A 21,764-nucleotide genomic window follows, 5' to 3' on the forward strand; every position below is an offset into this window, starting at 1 on the left:
TATAATTATTCATTTATGTCAATGTGGAGCCTGCAGACTTTTTAGACTTGCCTCACTGTTGTTAATATTTTTTTTTTTTTGCTTTTTTTTTTAATTCTGTGCACTCAGATAAAACTACAAACAAAGTATTGTGCTCATCACTGCCTGGGTGTGAAGGAAAAATGTGAGTGTCTTTGCATTTTTATATTTGGTGGCTTTAAATTTATTCCCACTTGTCTTGTATAATTGCTTGCTCTGGGGGTTTAGGTCAACTGAAGGTTTGCTTAATCCCCTTCTTTTGATTTTAGCTTGACTGCGATTTCTTAGTCCTCATTTGTGGTTTGTTAGTATGCAAACACATGCACTCTTCTACAGTTCGGAGGAGCGAAGGGAAGCTCAGCAATGTGCTGGGATGGCATCAGCATTATTACACAATAAAGCTGTCATATATTCAGAGTCTCAGATTCCAGCATATGTAACAGCAACTACTTCATAATAGGATCTGGTCTTAAAAAGGTAGCAGCAACGCTACATTTTTGAAGTAATAAAACTTTATTCTTAGTCACTTTCATGACCAGGGTCGGATTGGGGTATCTAGGGCCCACCCTACCGCTGTATATTACCTATGTTGCGGCATTCCGGGATCAGGGAATTTCTTGGCATTGGCTGTGAGATAATAAATTAAAGGGGTATAGCTAGCCCCCTGCCCCAGTATGTATCCAGGCCCCTGCCCCAGTATATAGCCAGCCCCCTGCTCAAGTATGTAGCCAGCCCCCTGCCCAAGTATATAGACAGCCAACCCCTACCCAAGTATATAGCCAGCCTGCATTCCCCCAGTATATATCCAGACCCCTACTCCAGTATACAGCCAGCCAGCATTACCCCAGTATCTATCCAACCCCTTACACCATTATATAGCCATCCCCCTTCCCCAGTAAATAGCCAGCCCCCTGCCCCAGAATATAGCCAGCGGCCTACCCCAGTACATAGCCAGCCAACTCCCTGCCCAAGTATATAGGCATACCCCTGTCCCAGTATATAGGCATTCTGCAAGTAGTGACATGTGTTTTGCTATGTTAAGAAAACACTTGGTGTTGCTTGTCAAACACAAGCTTTTAGGTCTAGATACATCTGTGTTCAGGGAGAAAATATTTTAAAATGCAATATAATCACATGTTGTGAACATGGCATTATGCAGCCCTCACACTATGAGGGAGATTTATCAGAAGTGTCTGAGAGCATAACTGTTTCCTCTGTTTCCTGTGGCAACCAATCAGAGCTTAGCTTTAATTTTGTAAACAGCTGTGGGAAAACGGATGCTGAGCTCTGATTTGCTGCCATGAGTAACTAGAACAGTTCTGCTAGACACGTCTGATAAATCTCTCCTTATGGGGCACACTTACTTACCTGTCCTGCACGATCCCCGAAAGTGCATTGTCCGACCGCAATGCACATCTGCCGCAATTCAAGAAGATCATGCGCCCGATTTCCTGCATGTGTCACTTCCCCAATCAGGTCCGCAGAAGTTCACCTTCTTCTTCCTGGTGCATGTAAGTGCTTGATCTTGCGACACAAATTGAAAGTTAAATCCCGCGGTTTGTCCGAATCAGTCTGATCATCCGACGGCCCACCCCGATTTATGTCACATGAAAGCCGTTGCCGATGCGCCAAAATCTGATCGTGTGCGACACAATCCCCTTCTAAATGCCTATCCCGGCGGCAAGATCCCCGAAAAGTTCGACGGAAATGCGTCCGTGCTACCCTTAGTAAATAAACCCTATGTGTTTGTGTAGTGCCCCTGTGTAAATTGTCGGGCCTAACACAAATGGCAATATACTGTGTTTCTACCTTAAATTGTTATATGTTTAATAAAGAAAGGATCCGGCCCACCAAGGCATGAGAATAGCACAGGAGTATTATAGGAAGAAGAAGGGAGGAGTTAAGATTTAGTGAAAAGCAAGATGACCTAGAGGAGACAGGCAAAACCTATTGCAGGACCTCTGCAATTCTCCCTGGCAGCTCTCATTCAACTTCTGGACCAAATCCTGACTGATAGTGGTCCACTCTTGCACAATCAATGCTTGCATTTTGTCACAATTTGTTGGTTTTTGTTTGTCCACCCATCTCTTGATGATTGACCACAAGTTCTCAATGAGATCTGGGGAGTTTCCAGGCCATGGACTCAAAATCTTTATGTTTTGTTCCCTGAGCCATTTAGTTATCACCTTTACTTTATGGCAAGGTGCTCCATCATGCTGCAAAAAGCATTGTTGATCACCAAACTGCTCTTGGACGGTTGGGAGAAGTTGCTCTTGTGCCAGCTTCCTTTCTTTTACTCCATATATACATGCTCTTGGAGGACATTCTGGTACCATTCTTTATTCATGGATGTGTTTTTAGACAAGACTGTGAGAGCCAATTACCTTGGCTGAGAAGCAACCCCACACATGAATGGTTGCAGGATGCTTTACAGTTGGCATGAGACAAGACTGGTGGTATCGCTCCCCTTGTCTTCTCTGAACAAGCTGTTTTCCAGATGTTCCAAACAATCGGAAAGGAGATTCATCAGAGAAAATGACTTTACACCAGTCCTCAGCAGTCCACTCCCTGTACCTTTTGCAGAATATTAGTCTGTCCCTGATGTTTTTTCTGGAGAGAAGTGGCTTCTTTGTTGCCCTCCTTGACACCAGGCTAGCTCCAAGAGTCTCCACCTCACAGTGCATGCAGATGCACTCACACCCGCCTGCTGCCATTCCTGAGCAAGCTCTGCACTGCTGGTAGCCCGATCCCGAAGCTGAAACACTTTTAAGAGACAGTCCTGGTGCTTGCTGGTCCTTCTTGGGTGCCCTAGAGCCTTTTTTGCCTCAGTGGAACCTCTCTCCATGAATTTCTTGATGATGTGATAGATTGTTGACCGAGGTGCAATCTTTCTAGCTGCGATAGCTTTAGCTGTTAGGCCATTTTTGTGCAGTGCAATGATGACTGCACATGTTTCTTTAGAGATAACCATGGTTAACATAAGAGAAACAATGATGCCAAGCACCAGCCTCCTCTTAACCCCTTATCACTGACACTAGTTTTCAGCTCAATGACCAGACCCGATTTTTCAAATCTGCCCTATGTCGCGATAATTGGTTATAACTTCGGAACGCTTTAACATATCCGGGTGATTTTGAGAGTGTTTTCTCGTGACACATTGTACATCATGTTAGTTGTAAAATTTAAGTGATAAGTTTTGCTTTTTTCGTTCTGAAAAAAAAGTGAAAGTTTTTCAAAAACTTCTTCATTTTCCAAGTTTGAAATGTTCTGCTTTCCAGACAGGAAGTAAAACTACCCCAAAAGCTTGATAATTAACATTTAGGGAATGTCTGTTTTATGTTGAGATGATATTTTATGCGTTTTCTAGGATGTTTAGAAATTTTGGTGGCATTTTTCTCATTTTTATGAAAATTGCCAAAACTCACATTTTGAGGGACAACTCAGCTTCCAAGTAACTTTGAAAGGCCTAAATAATAGTTAAACCCCATAAATTACCCCACTATAGAAACTTCACCCCTCAACGTATGTAAAACAACTGCTATTTAGTCTAATAACCCTTTAAGTGTTTCACATGGGTTAAAACAATATGGACCTGCGTTTTAGAAACTTTCGATTTTTTTTGGAAAATACATTCATTTAGGCCGAAACTGACAGTTTCATAATAATGAAATGATGAAACGCACTGCATTGTTTGATGCCCAATTTCTCCCGAGTGTACTGATGCCCCATATGTGGTGGTAAACTGCTGTACGGGTGCACAGCCGAGCACAGGATCAAAGCAGCTCTATTCGCAGCAGGTTTGTATTGTCACATTGTACAAGCAATAAATTTTAATTTTTTTTGGTACTGTGAACATATGAGGCTTATTATTTGCAGGATGAGATACAATGTATAGATAATTCATTTTGGGGGTCTAAAGCTTATTCATGAGATTTTATTAACTATTTCAAGGGGGACACAAACAAAATTATCAATTTTTATTTTGGATTTTTAGCAATCCCCCCCCGCTCACCGTAACGTAAAAATAATATTTTATCTTTATTCTCTGGTTCACTACTATTACGGTGATACCTCATTTATATAGTTTTTCTTATCTTTGCTTAATTTTACTGAGCAAAACCAATATTGGAGAAATTGCATAACTTCTGTATTTTTCTGTTGTCAGAACTGGTTGAGGGCTTATTTTTTTTGCGAAAAGAGTTGTTCTTTTCAGTCATATTATGGAATGTAACTTTTTTTGATCACTTTTTAGAACATTTTCTGTGATGGCGTTTGATGGAAAATTGTATATTAGGGGAAGTTTTTCGTATTTTTTTTTAATGTTGTTCACCAAGAAGGTTCAATATTGATTTAGATATATTGTACAGATTAATATGGACGCGGTGATACCATATATGTATGTTTTTTTTGTGTTTTATATACTTTATTTGTGTTTTATATACTTTATTCATCAGATCGCTTGTTCAAGCCTTTACACTGCAATACACTTGTATTGCAGTGTATAGTGTAAGTAACTGAGCATGCTGAGCATGCTCAGTTACTCACAGCCAGTCCTGCCAGGAGGCAGAACCCGGCAGGGAGACAAGCCGACGGCCTCAGGGCACCCGCCGGACCCCGGGGCTGAGGCAGGAGGGATCGGATCCCCCGGTAAGCACATCGGGGGGGTCCGATTCACGGTGGGGACACTTACAAGCCGCGGTCAAGGATGACCGCGGCGTGTAAGGGGTTAAGCACCTGGGATCTGAGTTTTTCCGGTCCCGGGTGTTAGTGCCGGGTCTGGGCTATGATATCACAGCCCGACACCGGCACTATACTGACCCGATATCCCGAAATCTTCTTCTGACACGCCGCCGTCGAAAGGCGTCGCGTCAGAAGAAGTACCCTTAACCCCATAGCGCAATAAGACGTACCCTTACGTCTTACTGCGCATGGGGGAGTATGAAGAGGGCTCACGGGCTGAGCCCTCTTCATACTCACCGGGCATTTGCTTCATAATGAAGCAAACGCCCGTCGCTAACACCCGCGATCGGTGCTTGCACCGATCGCGGGTGTTAACCCTTTGATCACCGCCGGCAAAGCTGCCGGCGGCATTAAAGAGCCGGCGGCGCGTGGGCGCCGCCATCTTGGCGCCGATCGTCACTCCCCGTGACGTCACCGGGGAGCGGCGATCCGTTGCCATGACAGCCTGGGATCACACAAAGATCCGAGGCTGTCATGATCGAGGCTATCTATTACAATGTGCGATCTGCACATTGTAATAGATGGTATGCAAAATCCCCATATACTGCCATATTGTAGTATGGCAGTATATGGTAGGATCAATCAGACAACCTAGGGTTAAAGTACCCTAGGGAGTCTGAAAAATAGTAAAAAAAATAAATAAAAAAAGTAAAAAAAAAAAAAATTATATTAAAAAAACATAAAAATTCAAATCACCCCCCTTTCCCTAGAACTGATATAAATATAAATAAACCGTAAAAATCATAAACACATTAGGTATCGCCGCGTCCAAAAATGCCCGATCTATCAAAATATAATAACCGTTTTTCACTGCTTTTAACCCCGTAGCGGAAAATAGCGCCCGAAGTCGCAAATGGCATTTTTTTGCCATTTTGAAAAATAGAAAAAATTCTATAAAAAGTGATCAAAAGGTCACACAGTCCTAAAAATAGAAGCATTGAAAACGTCATCAGAAGTCGCAAAAAATGACACCACTCTCAGCTCCATACACCAAAGTATGAAAAAGTTATTAGCGCAAGAACACTGCAAAATGAAGAATTTTTTTTCTGTACAGGAGGTTTTAATTTTTGTAAATGTATGAAAACATTATAAAACCTATACAAATTTGGTATCCCCGTGATCGTAATGACCCAATGAATGAAATAGACCTGTCATTTGGGGCGCACAGTGAAAGCTGTAAAAACCAAGCCCACAAGAAATGGCGCAAATGTGTTTTTTCATCATTTTCACTGCATTTAGAATTTTTTTCCCGCTTCCCAGTACACGGCATGGAATATTTAATACCATCACTACAAAGTGCAATTTGTTACGCAGAAAATAAGCCATCACATAGCTCTGTACACTGAAAAATAAAAAAGTTATAGATTTTTGAAGGTGGGGAGTGAAAATAAAAACGCAAAAACGAAAAAGGGCCTGGTCCTTAAGGGGTTAATGACCGCCCTAAAAAAACGATAGGGCGGTCATTAAAGGGGTTAAAGTGTCCAATGGTGTGATTTTTACTTAATCATGACAGATTGATCTCCAGCCCTGTCCTCATCAACACCCACACCTGTGTCACTGGAGCAATCACTGAAACGATGTTAGCTGCTCTTTTTAAGGCAGGCCTGCAATGAAGTTGAAATGTGTTTTGGGGAAAAAGTTCATTTTCTAGGCAAATATTGACTTTGCAATTAATTGCTGTTGAGCTGATCACTCTTTATAACAGTCTGGAGTATATGCAAATTGCCATTATAAAACCTGACGCAGTAGACTTTGTAAAAATTAACATTTGTATCATTCTCAAAACTTATGGCCATGACTATATGTTCAGTAATGTATGTATGGTCTGTATGTACAGCATGTATGTTCAGTAATGTATGTATGGTCTGTATGTACAGCATGTATGTTCAGTAATGTATGTATGGTCTGTATGTACAGCATGTATGTTCAGTAATGTATGTATGGTCTGTATGTACAGCATGTATGTTCAGTAATGTATGTATGGTCTGTATGTACAGCATGTATGTTCAGTAATGTATGTATGGTCTGTATGTACAGCATGTATGTTCAGTAATGTATGTATGGATTGTATGTAAAGCATGTATGTTCAGTAATGTATGTCTAGTATGTATGTACAGTATGTTCAGTAATGTATGCTATATACATATGTAGATATATAATGCATGTTTATGTGAAGGGAGTATATTTACTGCATGTGTGAGTAATTATGTGTAATAGATGTGTGTATTTTTAATGATATGGCTATGTGTGGCTAGTCATACTATATATGCAAGTATGTATTATGTGTGTATGCATATACAGATATGCGTACTTAACCCATTAATGGCTTGGCCCTTTTTTGTTTCCATTTTACATTCCCCACTTTATTTTTCGATGCTGTATAAGGGCTTGTTTTCTATGTAATAAATTGTACTGCTTAGTGATGGTATTTAATATTCCATGCTAGGAAGTGAGAAAAAATTTCCAACTGCAGTGAAATTGGTGAAAAAAAACCATTTGCGTAACTTTCCTGTGGGCTCATTTTTTATGGTTTGCACTGCGATGCATAATAAAAATGCCCATCTCTACTTTATTATGTTGGAGGAGGGCCCAGCGAACTTTTGTTACGGCACTGTATACATTTATTACTGAGCGGGGGGAGGCTGTATAAAGATGTATTACTGGGGAGGGGGGACTAATGTATATAGATGTATTACTGGGGGGTGGCTGTATATTGATGTATTACTTGGGGAGGCTGCTGTATATAGATGTATTACTGGTTAGAGGCGGCTGTTTACAGATGTATTACCGGGGGAGGAGGCAGCTGTATATAGGAATATTGCTGGGGAGCAGGCTGTATATAGATGTATTAGTGGGCAGGTGAGGCGGCTGTATATAGATGTACTACTGGCCAGGGGGAGGCTGTATGAAGATGCATTACTGGGCGAGGGAGGCTGTATAAATATGTATTATTGGGCAGGGGAGACTGTATATAGATATATTACTGTGGGGGAGGAGGCTGTATATAGATATATTACTGTGGGGGAGGAAGCTGTATATAGTTATTTTACTGGTGGAGAAGGAGGCTGTATATAGATGTATTGTTCAGGGGCCAGCTAAATATATATATAATGTATTATTGGGCGGTGGAGGTGGCTGTATATAGATGTATTACTGGGGTGAGGAGAGGTGGCTGTATATAAATGTATGACTGGGGTGGCTTTTTATAGTCATATTACTGGTGGGGGAGGAGGCAATATATATAGTGGGGAAAAAGGATTTAGTCAGCCACCAATTGTGTAGGTTCTCCCACTAAATAAATGAGGGAGGCTTGTAACTTACATCATAGGTAGAACCACAACCATGAAAGACAAAATGTGAAAAAAAATACAGAAAATCACATTGGGGACACATTTCTCTGAAAGTGCATTGTCCCTGTATGATGCTGCGTGCGGCGATTCACTAAGATTGTGCGCCTGAAATCTTTAATGTCTTGATTCCCTGCTCACGTCGACTTGAAAGTTAAATACTGCGCTCAGTCCGAATCAGTCTGCCAGCGCAGATGCACCACAAAAGGGTTGCGTGCACCAAAATCCTAGCACACACACTTATTAAATACCTTCATTACCATTGCAGTGCTGCAAATTACCGTCACCTCATTGGAAGTCGGAATCCCTTATGCTTAGTTAACCTTCACTATTAAACATGACTGGAATGACAATGAATTGATTTATGATGTCAATTTTTTGTGCAAATACAAGAGGAAACTAAGATCTGACATTGCAAGTGACTATGGGAAGAACATGGAAAATACTTTACTATTGATATGTCCATTGTTGTTTAGTACCATACCACAATTCCCACTGGATACAGAATACACAACGCAGGACACATATCTTTACTCACAATTTGAGTGTTTTATTTGTTGTTAAAATGGCTAGAATGAGTCGGAAGAGGCTGGCAGGCAGCTGGGGCCAGAAGAGGCAAGCATGGCTAGGGCCAGAGGAGGCAGGGAGGAGGCTGGAGGCTCAAGCCGGGGGAGGCAGGCAGACAAGCGGCTGGAGGCGGCAGGCTGAAAGGCAGCTGGAGGCTCAGGTCGGAGGATGTAGGCAGGTGTCCGGAGGAATGGGGCTGTAGGAGACAAGCAGGCGGCTAGATGTTCAGGCCGGAGGAGGCAGGCTGTTGGGTGGAGGTTCAAGCCTTAGGCCGCGGTCACACGTACCGCTAAGCATCCGTCATAACGCGCCGCTAGCGCACAGGGGGAGGTCCTCGGCCCGAACGCACATGCGTTTCCAGGGAAACGTATGAGATTGTTAAGCCGATCGCATGCGTTTCTCTGGAAACGCACGTGCGTTCGAGCCGAGGACCTCCCCCTGTGCGCTAGCGTCGCATTATGAACAGACATCTAGCGGTACGTGTGACCGCGGCCTAAGGAGGCTGGATGCATGGGCCGGAAGAGGCAGGCAGGCTACTGGCTTAGGCCGGAGAAAGAAGGAGGCTGGGCCTGGAGGAGGCAGGCAGCTGGAGTCCTGGGCCAGAGGAGGCAGGCTGGCGGCTGGAGGCTAGGGCCGAAGGAGGCAGGCTGGCAGCCAGAGAAGGTAGGCTGGTGGCTGGAACTGGAAGAGGCAGGCTGGCAGCTGGGGATGGAGGAGGCAGGCTGGCGGCTGGGGCCGGAGGAGGCAGGCAGGCGGCTGTAGACTCGGGCCGGTTGAGGCAGGCAGGTGGCTGGAAGAGGCAGGGCAGCCCGCTAGAGTATCAGACCAAGCAGGCAGGCATGTTGCTGGAGTCTCAAGCTGGAGGATGCAGACAGGCAGGTGGCTGAAGTCTCAGGTCGGAGGAGACATGCAGGCCGCTGAATTGGGCTGAAAGGTGAGTACAGAGGGTTTTTTTGTTTATAAACATTTTTTGTGCTGAAAAGCTCGAGTATATACAGTAAGGTGAATTTGTATGTAAATTGGAAGTGATATATTTTATATTTTGTGCTGCCATGGTAACAAGGATAATCAATGAGCAATTCATTATAGACACCTTACAGCTGATTGCAATCTTAGACTAGTTTAAAGCATCCAGAGAGCTTCACAAGAGTTCATAGTGGGCAGAGAGGTCCCTCTGTAACTAGGGGTCGTCTGTGAGGGTGTGTTTACACGTTGCACTTTGGTTGTATTTTCATTGTGTTTTTAAACGCATTACAACAGCTGAGAGGTGATTTTCCTAATTACTTTACTAATAACATTTGCGTTTACATATGCATTGTAAACAGGATGTTAACATATGAGTTAACAATACGTTAATGCATGCGTTAACATCGCATTAACCAATGTAAATGGCAATGTAATTAGGCAAATCACCTCTCCTCAGCTGTTGTAATGCGTTTTAAATGCAATGAGAGCGCAACCAAAGCGCAACGTGTGAACGCGCCCTAAGTAAGGTGTGCCTGTATCAAGGAGCCACAATGTGATGGAGTTTGGGGGGCAACATGTAAAGGGAAGATGTGGGGGTGTAGTAAGGGGAGGGGCAAAAAGTGTGGCTTTGGGGGGAAAAAATTTCAGCGCCCTGTATACACTCAAATTGTGTCCCTCTTTCGCCTCTCTGAAAGTAGGGATTTATGCTGCCTGGTTATTTTATGTCACACAGGTGCAGGGCTCATTAGTTTCACAGAAAGGAATGAGCAGTGTGATATAACGAGCCGTGCACCTGTGTGACATTACATGATCAGGGACAGATTTCTATTCACAGAGCTGTGAGGAATTGATACAGAAAGTACATTGGAAAATTGTAGAACTTTTCATTATACAAACAACATAAATTATTTGTTGAAAGTGGACAACCCCTTTAACCAAAATATTCAGAGGATGCATATTGCTACTTTGGATTATTTTGTGCATGCAAAACCAGCACTTATGGTTGTGATATGTAAAATGTTTCCTTATAGTATGGTAATTATGGTAGTATGATAAGAAAAATTGTCTAGTTTTATAGATAATTCTCGTTTTATTCATGGAGTAACAGCATAAATTTGTTTAGAAAATCACCAGGAATCTTTAAACCAGGGTACACAACCTGCGGCTTGTAGACCCTGGGGTTGCAGCCCCACCCTAGTGTCTGCAGCTTCCAGTGCAGCAGCAGGGCCACCATTCTATTTCGTTGTTGTCACGATTCTTGGCAAACATGAAATAAAACGTGTGCAGTGAGCAGTGATCAAGGAACTGTGATGTCATCATCACATCGCCCTCCGGCTTCTCCACTATACAGCCTCCTGCGGAACAAGGCTGCTCACAGTGAGGTGTGGGAAACTAGATCTGGGGGCAGCAGGGGAGAGGGACACTATAACTAGCGGCACCAGGGGGGAAGCTAAAACTGGCGGCAGCAGAGAGAACTAGAACCCGAGGAAGGAGAGGGGGGAAATAAAACTGGGGGAAGGAGAGGGGAACTAGAACTCGGGGCAGCAGGGGGGGACTAGAACTGGGAGAAGCAGGGGGCATGAACTGGGGGCAACAGGAGGGGACAAGAACTGGGGACAGCAGGGGGGAACTAGAACTGGGGGCAGAAGGAGAGGGAAAATAGAACTGGGGCGGCAGAGGGAAACTAGAACTGGGGGCAGCATGGGAGAAATTAGAACTGGGGGCAGCAGGGAGGAACGAAAACTGGGGGCAGAAGGAGAGGGGAACTAGAACTGGGGGCAGCAGGGGAGAGGGACACTATAACTAGCGGCACCAGGGGGGGAAACTAAAAATGGCGGCAGCAGGGAGAGAACTAGAACCAGAGGAAGGAGAGGGGGGAACTAGAACTCAGGGCAGCAGGAGGGAAATAAAACTGGCGGAAGGAGAGGGGAAGTAGAACTGGGGGCAGCAGGGGGGGAATAAAACTGGGGGCAGCAGGGGGGGGCATGAACTGGGGGCAACAGGGGGGGACAAGAACTGGGGACAGCAGGGGGGACTAGAACTGGGGGCAGCAGTGGGGACTAGAACTGGGGGCAGCAGGGGGGGATAAGAACTGGTGGCAGCAGGGAGAGAACTAGAACCCAATGAAGGAGAGGGGGGAACTAGAACTCGGGGCAGCAGGGGGGGAATAAAACTGGGGGAAGGAGAGGGGAACTAGAACTGGTGGCAGCAGGGGGGATAGAACTGGGGGCAGCAGGGGGGGGCATGAACTGGGGCAACAGGGGGGGGGCAAGATCTGGGGACAGCAGGGGGGACTAGAACTGGGGGCAGCAGGGGGGACTAGAACTGGGGGCAGCAGGGGGGGCAAGAACTGAGGTCTGCAGGGGGGGACAAGAACTGGGGACAGCAGGGGGGACTAAAACTGGGGGCAGAAGGAGAGGGGAACTAGAACTGGGGGCAGCAGGGGGGCACGAGAACTGTAGGCAGCAGGGGGGAACTAAAGGGGGGCAGAATGAAAGGGGAACTAGAACTGGGGGCAGAAGAGAAGGAAAGTAGAACTGGGGCGGCAGAGGGAAACTAGAACTGGGGGCTGCATGGGAGAAATTAGAACTGGGGGCAGCAGGGGGAAACAAAAACTGGGGGCAGAAGGAGAGGGGAACTAGAATTGGGGGCAGCAGGGGGGGACTAGAACTGGGGGCAGAAGGAAAGGGGAACTAGAACCGGGGGCAGAAGGAGAGGGAAACTAGAACTGGGGACTGCATGGGAGAAATTAGAACTGGGGGCAGCAGGGGGAAACTAAACCTGGGGGCAGAAGGAGAGGGGAACTAGAACTGGGGGCAGCAGGGGGGACTAGAACTGGGGGCAGAAGGAGAGGGGAACTAGAAACAGGGGCAGACGGAGAGGGAAACTAGAACTGGGGGCTGCAGGGAGAAAACTGAAACTGGGGGCTGCAGGGGGGCTAGAACTAGGGGCTGCATGGGAGAAATTAGAACTGGGGGCAGCAGGGTGGGACTAAAACTGGGGGCAGAAGGAGAGTGGAACTAGAACTGGGGGCAGCAGGGGGGTCTGGAACTGGGGGCATCAGGGGCGGAAAAGATGTCCCCTAGACTGTCAACCACCAATTCTTATTGCACCCTGTCAATGTGGGCCACTATGTCTAAAACACAGCCAAGGAAAAAAAATCTATCCTGGACACAAAGTGAAAAAATTGGACCATGTATCTTAATATTTCAATTGATCCAAGATAAACCCTTATAGTATAACATATTTTTATGGTGGAACATTATTTTGAAGCTCTTTTGGGTAACATCCAGTCTTTTAGAAAAAAACTCCTCTCTTTGTTGATGAGCTCAGCACACTTTATATGAATTGTGTCTTACTGGACCCTGCCAGATTGAATATTTCATATGCGAGTGGAGCAGAGTCAGCGTTATATCAAGATATATGTGGGTGATTGCGGCTCTTATTAAGCTGCTATTAATTTTAAGTCTCCTAAAAGTGAGTTAATTGTGTCATGTAATATTCATCCTCAAATTACACGATGAACAGGAAATTATGTTTCCTTTATTCAAGTCAAATTTATGACCGAGTGACCCATAAGTGATGCTATTGTCTGTACTAGAGAAGTCTGCAATACGTTATATCTGTTCTATCTTTTACTGGGAAAAACATCCTGTGGAATCTGACAGAAAACAGAAAAATAGATGTTTCTTTCTGATCCAAGTTTTTTAACAAATGCTTGGTCAACTCTTTACTTTTTCTTGAGCACAATGGAAGTTATGGTGCTTCCCCATTTTTAAATACCATAAAAAAGGTAAGTGTCCTATTTTTTTCGAAATGTTTAGCAAAGCTTACATATATGTAAAAATTGTTAAATATTTTTATTAAGTTTCATCAAAATATTCACATGCCACAATATTCACATGTTGGGTCAAGACCATAAATTAGAAATAGTTTTAGCTAAATGATGTACCTGAAAGGTGTATCTCAGTGTTGAAAAAATAAGCCCCCATATGTCTACATTACAAAATAAATAAACATTTTATAGCCTGAAAAATGTGACCATACAAATCTGCCCTAAATAGTGCTCTATTCCATTCCATGCCTGGGTATTAAACTTTGATGAGCTTTTCATTTCAAAAATTTTGCAAAATTGTATTTTTTTATAACTCAAAGCAAAAGATATTGGGGCACATTTACTTACCCGGCCAAGGAGTTCACCCGACGACAATGCACTGTGCCACGATTCACAAAGATCGTGCCCCCCAATATTCTGCATCTGTAGCTTCCCTGCTCAGGTCTACTGGAGTTCACCATCTTCTTCCCACTGTACGTAAGTGCATTGGTTGTGACACAGTTTGAATATTAAATCCTGCTGTCAGTCCGAATCAGTCGGATCGTCCAATGGCCCGCCCCGGCCACCCTGATTTCTGTTGCATGAAAGCCGGTGCCTCTGCACCAAAATCCGATCCAATCCCCTGCTAAATAGCTGTCACAGCGGGCCAAATACCAAAAATGTCCAAAATCCGACAAAAGTGCGTTCCGCGAACCCTTAGTAAGTAAGCCCCATCATCCAAATTACAATATGTGAAAAGAAAACAATCTCAAAATCCCCTGCATATGTTAAAGCTTTCCAAAGTTATAGCCACTTATTGTGATACAGGGCAGATTAAAAAAATCGGACTTAAGTCCTATTTCATTGTGCATTTGTTTGAGGTCTTCTTCAACTGCATCCTGACATTGTTCTATTAAAGGTGTGTAGTACAAAAGGTTGGGTTAGCCATTTAAATTTTATGTGACGTGTCCAAATGTTCAACTTTTTGAAAGGCATGATGACCTTCCGAAGCTATGAGATGCATCAGAGCACAGTTTGGATCAAAAGTTTCAAACTATGGTATTAGAATCTGTGCTCTTTTGAACCTCAAAAAATGGCTTTTTAGTATCAATCAGTCTGATAAATTTACATCTCCAACAGTCTGATTTTCATATTGGTATTAGGAACAAAACTGACATCTACCACTAGGATGAAGTATTGTAAACCAAACACACTGATATACAGGTGTGTGCCCCCTCTGGCAGTATCGGCTCTTCTTTTAGCTTCTTATGTCCCGTTTTTTCCAAAAAAGAGCTTCAGAAATTATGCAAATGAGCTTGAGGGGCTCCAGGCTGCATAGGTGTTAATGGAACCCCTCAGGCATAATTTTTAAAGCCTTTCATTATTAAAAATAAGGGCATAAGAATCTAAAAGAAGAGTACACACCAGCATGTAAGTGTACTTGGGTTACAATCCTTCATCCTGGTGGTAGATTTCCTTTAAGTTGATTGAAGTCAGTACGGTAGCTGAAAGATCAAGGAGGATAGGAGGTCCTGTTCTTTTATCTACTGATGGTTTGAGTTGAGTAGTGCAATGAGATTTTCACTACTTAGTTAAGGCTCATTGTTTAGGTATGAGTAAGGATGTCTAGGTCATATGATCTATCTGCTCTTGTTCTTATTTCACAGGGCACTGAACATTTTAGTCAATTTACTGGAAACTAAACTCAAGAGTCGAAAGTATAGAACCCCAGTTGTATCTTCAACATGGCAGTGGCAACAATTTATTGAATTAGGAAAAAGGAAAGGTGTGCAACACAAATAGCTAAGCTTTGAAGGGAAAGGCTTTCCAAAGGTGCTGTGCTGTTCCTGAAGATCTAAGAGCACCGTTTTATGCTTTAATCTTCTCCTCTAAGTAAATAAATCTAATTATCTAATTTTCTCTTTTTCATGTAACTGAAATCCCCAATTAAAATGATACATCCTTCTATTCATTGGTAAATTAGTATCTTTAGGGATTTTAGTAATTTTTTGGTAAACTTAACAATTTGTCTTTGTATTTTCAGCAGTTTAGCTGATATTATCAAGACAATCGTGGGGAGTGAACTAACCATAATTTTGGCTCAAACCAAATGTTCTTGGAATTTGCATGCCATAGCATAATGGGGGCTTACACTACATTTGACAAAGTTGTAAACCAACCATGGTTTGGTATGGATTTAGACAATAGGATTTAAATAAAAATCAAATGTATTGTATGAAGTGTTCCACTGTAATTAATTGAATATATCTAGTCTAGTTATAAGCCATCCAAATAATACATTATTCGTAAATTTGCCACAATGTCCATAGGTTACAGTTTTACTGACAAACTTTTACCAACCAGATTACCTATATAAACATTTGTATACTGTAACATCAGGTTTCAGTGCCATCCTGTATGGCTGTGGATGCTCTGATAAGTGTCTTATTGCTTCATCCTTCCTAGTCTGAACACTGGTTTACTCCTTTCCTAGCAGCCTTAATTGATTTCCACCACACCCATCAGTCTCCGTTGGACATTGCTCTGGTTTACAGACTGTTAATCCACTGTGCAGGACAAAATTACTACCCACCCACAATTCTGCCCTGTCTGGATGTCACAGAACTGACCTCATCATCTTCTCATAAAAGATTTGCAGACTCTTTCTTCCTTCCTATAGTCTTATTTTGAACAAGCTATCATTTATTGTGACTTTTGTTTCTTGGATTCTTTTACCCTTTGTCTGTTTTCTGACTGACTACTGATCTTGTACTGCATTTGTACAAGTTTAAACCCATATCTTATCAGCTTCTCTTTGGTGTTTGTATTGCCTATTTATTGTCTAAGTGTTTGCACTTTGGCGCAGAAAGGGAGCGTCGACCAACTCTCACCTATCATTTAGGGTAGGGTGGGCAATTAGGCAGGGACAGCTTGTAATGGCTTTTAGTTTTAGGGATAACTGTCCTTCCTATCCATTTAGGCTGTTTACTAACCCAACATAACATATAATCTGTGATGTATGTGCTGTTGCACATCTATGTTTCCACATGATAACCCTGCACTATGCTTAAAAATTGGACAAGTTGTTTTTCTCTTTAAACAAAACATATCAAGAATTTCTACCTCACAGGTCTCACATTTAAAAATAATTCTGATTGAATCTGATCTAATAATCCTATTCCACATCCGTCCATAGAAATTAGTAACACTTTTTGCTTATCTTGTTTACTCAGTACATGCCGTATACCTATTAATGTTCAGAGAAGGTAATGTTTTCATCCTCTCATTGGGTTGTCCTTTTCACCCTGTCTCCATAACCCCTAGCACAGACTATAAGATCAGTCCTGTCAAGGCCTTTCTAATGTAACACAAGGATAGCCCAGGTATTCTTTGTATAGAAGACATTCACAAACAATATTTTCCATGGCGATTTTAGGATGTTAGAAACTGACAGTATTGTTTATTTCAACTGTTACGCTAGAAATACAATTTGTCAAGAAAATTGTTGAGACAAAATGATATCTTTATTAGTCACGACACCTTGTCTTTTGAAGCTCCATTTTCTCAACAAATGTATCACCTACAGTTTGTCAGATTTTGTTCTCGAGGCTTCGTGAACAACCTTATTTACTTTCTGAAAAATATTCAGAGAATCCTGTATCTGGTATAAATGGAGGACATATACATAATTAGCGGATCTAAATAAGTTACAACACGTATGGCTGTAAATTTTTGTTGAGTATCCAATTTTTAGATAATTAAAATAACACAATTAATGTTGCTACCTGGCTACATAGGATGGGAGGTTATCAAGTTCAACCTTTCTAGATCAATTACACATCATTATTATGATTCTCAGTGCCATTCCCATTAGTCATTATATAAGCATCTAACCGTTTTCAGTGATGTTTGATTTTTGTGTAATTACCACCTCTTGAAGTAGGTATTGCATAGTTTGTTGAGTACTCCAACTAGAAAGAAGCCTCTAATTTATAGTAATATTTTCTCCACACGCAATTAATGTCCTGATTTTTCTGGCTTCTCATAACAAAGGTGAAACGCATAGGCCCAACTCGGGACCATTTTAATATGCATTTAATAAAGGAGATTTATTCAGGAGATTTTATGTTTTGCTACATACCATGGTGCTGAACTTTCTCTCATCTACCCTAAAATCTTACATGCTTTACCAGCTTACACTTGACATTGAGTACTCTTATTTGCCCATATAACACATAAGCCAGTTTTGCTTCACTTGATGTATGATCCAATTACTGTGGCCTAGATGCAATATGTTATATGTTCTAGACATTTCCATGACAACAATGTAATTTTTACATAACAGATAGTATGGTCAGCTTATCTTTATGGAACCCTTTGAATATAAAAACATCAATTGGGGTCCAGAAACCTGAACTAACCTGTTGGTTAGGATAATGTCCGGCAGTGCCCCCCTCTTGTTGTCTCCAGGACTACTCCTTAGACCCTCTTAGCTATGCCTAAGGTAACTTAGGCTTTCTAAGCTCTGCCTAAAGGTAGTAGGCAGTAGAAAGATGCTGCAATATGAATGGGAACAGCAGTGTGATTGAGAAAAATCGGGAGGGAAAGATGCTAAAGTTATCTGTCACCCAATGCATCAATAGAGCATAAAAAATAAACTGGGGTGTTTGGTAGATAATCTACCCATATTACTATAGGTTGGTTGGAACACTGAATGCTGAATAATATTTGTATTATTCAAATTTTTGTTTTTGTACTGTGAGGGTTCTGCACAGCTCACGCAGCGTCTGGAGGCCTACCAAGCTCTGGGGCTCACCCCCGGATTCACCTGTTCACTTACTAGATTAAAAAAGACATATTGGGGCACATTTGCTAAGGCCATGAACCATTTATCTGTTGGACTTTGCATGTTCTTTCTAGTGCAAACTGCTTGCACATGTATTTAAAGGGGTTATCCGTTAGTTTACAGGGGCAAGGAAGCTGCGCTCGGGGAGCTTCCTGCTGGCCTGGGCCACTCCCATCCGTATTCCCACGCCTACAATGCTGAGAGATAGGGACGTGAGATAGATATGGAAGTTGTCAGGCACCTCTGCAGGCCGCAAGCTCCAAACAGGGGCACGGATCAGAAGGACTGTGGCGCGACCGAGGAGGTGAGTAGACGTTTATTTTATTTTTTTATAGCATGTCCCAGCCCATCCCTAATTTATTGATAGTCTCAGATAACCACTTTAAGAAGTGTCTGTACATTTGTGTCCCTGTACTAGTCATCATGTGACACAAATTAGGTGGCGTTCCGGTGCTCAGTTGGACCATGCACCAGATTTAACATGCAAAGTTCAACAGAATTCTGTCTCACACCCTATGTTAAATGTGCACCAAAAAAAAGTGCTGCACTCTGTCGGGGCAGTGCAGGGAGAGCCAGATTCATGAAGAATCCTGATTCTGGCACCCTCTGCATACTAAACCGGCAAAATACATATAGTGCCGTTTGCGCTGATCTAAGTAAATGTGCCCCATTGTTTTATGTATAGTGCAGCCATACGGTTTTATATGTCTACTTTAATCTGTACTCATGTTTCCTTCAACCTACATAAGATCCCATTTAATGCATATATTGAGTTGTCAGTTTTACATATATGCATTCATTCCATTTATATTAAAGCATTCATTTTAGAACAAAGTCTAAAGATCAAATAACTTCATGACTGACATATAAAACCAATACGATATGTCAATGACAGATAAGGGCTTGCACATAGCAAAACACAATAAAACGAGAAATATTGAAACGTTTTTGCTTTGCAGTAGGCCGATGTACTACCGTTTCAAACCGATTTGAAAAGATTAACACAAATTCACGTTGGTAAAATTAGCATAATCATTCCTGTGCCTTTTGTCTAACAGACGTAAGTAGTAGACAATTGTATCATAATTTTATATTCTTTACAACCGGTCTGACGAATGGAAGTTTTGTCTATTGTCTGTCTCCTGAAGGCGCGGCTCCATTTCAAATGCTGCAATTAGCTTTTGTTTCACCGTCTTCCAAAGTTCTGTCTTGTTTTAATAGATTTAATTCATGAATCGGAGTATATATTTAACCAACTTTTTTAATGTTATTCAAATTGCCCAAAATGAAAAAGTTACAAAGAATAAAAAAAAGTGTTCTTTAAAAGCACCAATCAGAATAACAAGTAAATGGATTGGGAGAAAATTGTAGGTAAAATATAGGCTGTGCTAATGTAAAAAGCACATTTTGTAATGTTCACAAATATATAGAAAGCTTGACATGGCAAGAAAGAATGGAAGGTTTTTAACCTGCATGGGGTTAGTTGCAGGGTGGCTATTTTGTACTGCTTTTCCTCTGTGACCTGCTGGGGTTGCTATTACTACAGTTGTATAACTACAGGGTGTAAATGGGTCCAGTTACTAAAGGCATTGATTTAGAAGGCTTATGTCCGCATGGCATTTTTTTCTTTTTGAATGTGTATTTTTTCTGTATATTAAACACTTGAAAGGTTCAGCGACTTTTCCGATACTGTACTTTCTTTTTCAATGGTTTTCAACCATCTGTCCAGAAGAAATAAAAAGCCATTACAAATTAATAATGATTGTTCCTTTTTGTGTTGTTTTTTTTTCTATACGGCTGTGTGTAGTAACAAGATTAATTTAATTAGATTTTTTTTTTAATTATCCTTGACTTTTTCTTCAAAAAGAAAATTAAATGCTATAGAAAATCTCATGTTCCCAGTGTGAAATCTGCAGCATGTAAAATATTTGCCCTTATTCTAATTATAGATCAGGGAAAACAGCTCTTAAAGTGGCAACTAAATCAGAACCCTTATAAAATCCTTATATGACACATACTGATTTATAACAAATGTTGATGCAGGTTTGACTGTTGAGTTTGGTGCAAACACATGACACCAGTCATGCAGGAATCCCTACTGTATCATCCCTGAGCTGGGTGCAATTCTACATTGTTCAGTACTGCTATATCATATCCTTCATGCTGCTGCTTAAGTAATGACCTCGAGGTGGGGACATTGCTAAACTTCTACTTGGCAATCCTCTTGGAGTAGACATGGCAGGCCTGATCAACCACCTGTGATCTGTAACTCAGGGAACCCAGTTTTCTAGAGTGTATTCAAGGTTTTCCAAGTAATTTCTAGAAATCCTCATGTACAAGTAGCATATGTGTGTAACATCAGCGCCACCTAGTACATACTGGGGGTATTGTGTGAAATCCCATTTAAATATGTTTATATTTAAAGTGTAACCGTCATTCTAAAAAAAAAAAACTAAAAAAAGCATAATTTTGTTCCAGGTGTCCCTGGGAATCATTCGTCAAAGTATTTTGCCTCTTGGTCCTCATTTAGTACCTCTTTTGGCCCATAGCAACCAGGGTTTCCAGCTCTCAAAAACCTACAATCAGCAAGATAGAGGGCGGGACTTCCTCTTGTCACCTCATCACAAGCCGCACTGCTGCTGACCAATGACACCAGAGCTATCTTACATCTATCTATCCCATATCTATCTAGTCATATCTATCTATCTAATATCTATCTATCTATCTATCTCTCATATATCTATCTCATATCTATCTATCTCATATCTATCTATCAAATATCTATCTATCAAATATATATCTATCTATCTATCGGTCTATGTAACACTCCAGCACAGCACATGAGGACACAGCACATGAGGGCACAGAACATGACAGGACAGCTTGTAGACTTGGAGATTGTCTCCTGCCACTTCCTTGTGTGAGGTGATGGGGGGAAGGGGGGGGGGGCTGCAGTTTCTGTCTGTGTCGAGTATGTGTATATACACAAGTGTAGGGAAAGTGAGGGCTTCTCCCTGCACATGACTGCTGCAGCACTGAACCATGAGGTAATCAGTTGTGAGCAGGGAGACATGAGGTAATCAGCTGTGAGCAGAGAGGGGGATGGGGGTGTGTCTCCTGTTCCTTAGTCTCCTTTATGAAGACGGAATGTCCATAGTTACAGACATATGAGAGATCACTGCCATCTAGGGGAAGTCTGCAGAATACAAGAGGAAGGAGCAAGATTCGGGTAACTAATCGAATTGCAAAAGGGCTTAAAATTACCTGCCCTACAACATATCAAAAGTTTTTTGAAATGACGGTTACACTTTAAATTGTGTTTATATTTTGTAACCACCTTGTAAGATGCAGGCTCTCGGTTTGTTCTCTGAAATTTGGCTCAGCCCTAAGTTCTAGGTCTCTCTTTAGAGATTTTAGAGATAAAATTTACTGCTGTTACCACATGCACTCCCTTTCCCTCCCGCAC

Source organism: Engystomops pustulosus, chromosome 8 (genome assembly GCF_040894005.1).
Source record: "Engystomops pustulosus chromosome 8, aEngPut4.maternal, whole genome shotgun sequence".
Lineage (NCBI taxonomy): Eukaryota > Metazoa > Chordata > Amphibia > Anura > Leptodactylidae > Engystomops > Engystomops pustulosus.